The sequence below is a fragment of the Carlito syrichta genome, unplaced genomic scaffold, assembly GCF_000164805.1.
Source record: "Carlito syrichta isolate Samal-C Ts95f unplaced genomic scaffold, Tarsius_syrichta-2.0.1 Scaffold312196, whole genome shotgun sequence".
NCBI lineage: Eukaryota > Metazoa > Chordata > Mammalia > Primates > Tarsiidae > Carlito > Carlito syrichta.
The window spans coordinates 306,505-307,511 of NW_007256292.1; positions in this window are offsets into that span (position 1 = coordinate 306,505).

Genomic DNA, 1,007 nt, shown 5'->3' on the forward strand with positions numbered 1-1,007 from the left:
CTCACCTCAGCCTCCCAAAGGCGCAGGATTACAGGCTGAGCCACCGAGCCCGGCTATTTGCCATATTTTCAACTCTCTTTCTCCCCCCGCCACCCTGCCCTGTCTCTCTCTCTCACTCTCTCTGTATGTGTATGACAGAGAGAGAGAGAGAGAGAGAGGAAGAAAGTACACACACACACACACACACACACACATACACACACACACCAGGGTGCCAGAAAAATGAATACACACTTTAAGAGATGTTATCTATCTTTTACTTTTTGAAGTTGAATTGAATTACAGTAGCAATGTGTAGTATGATGTTTGCTCAAAAGATGGCGCTAATCAAATGAATGCTAGCGACACCATGCGACAGGTAGGAGTCAAAAAATGGCAAAAATACAGTTATCGTTCAAGGAGCTCAAGACCATTTTGAAGTGGTATGTGAAGTTCAAGAATGTTGTGGAAGTACAACAACAATGTAGGCATGAGTACGCAACAGAACCTTCAACAAGCCTAACAATTGCACAGATTTATAAAAAGTTTGGGATGCATGGTACTGGATGTGATATGTACAAGGGAACATTCGGGAGGTCTCACACAACAACAAGTCCTGCTGCTTCTGCTATGGTGTTGGAACAGTTTACATGCTCACCACAGAAGTCAACCAAACAATGTACACATGAGACAGGAGTTAGCAGAACAAGCATATGACGCATTCTCAAAACAGCAAAGTGGAAAGTTTTCATCCTAAGATTATTATTCTTAAAATGTGTAGACATTTTTTGGCACCCTCTATATGTATTATATATATATAAGAAGGAATATATATATGTGTGTGTATTAGAAGTATACATATCTATCTCCAATTAGAAATTCTAGAAAATAGGCGGGCTCGGTGGCTCAGCCTGTAATCCCGCGCCTTTGGGAGGCTGAGGTGAGTGGATTGCCTGAGCCCACGGGTTTCGAGACCTGCCTGGGCAGCGAGACCTCATCTCTACAATAAATTCAAAAAAAAAAAAAAA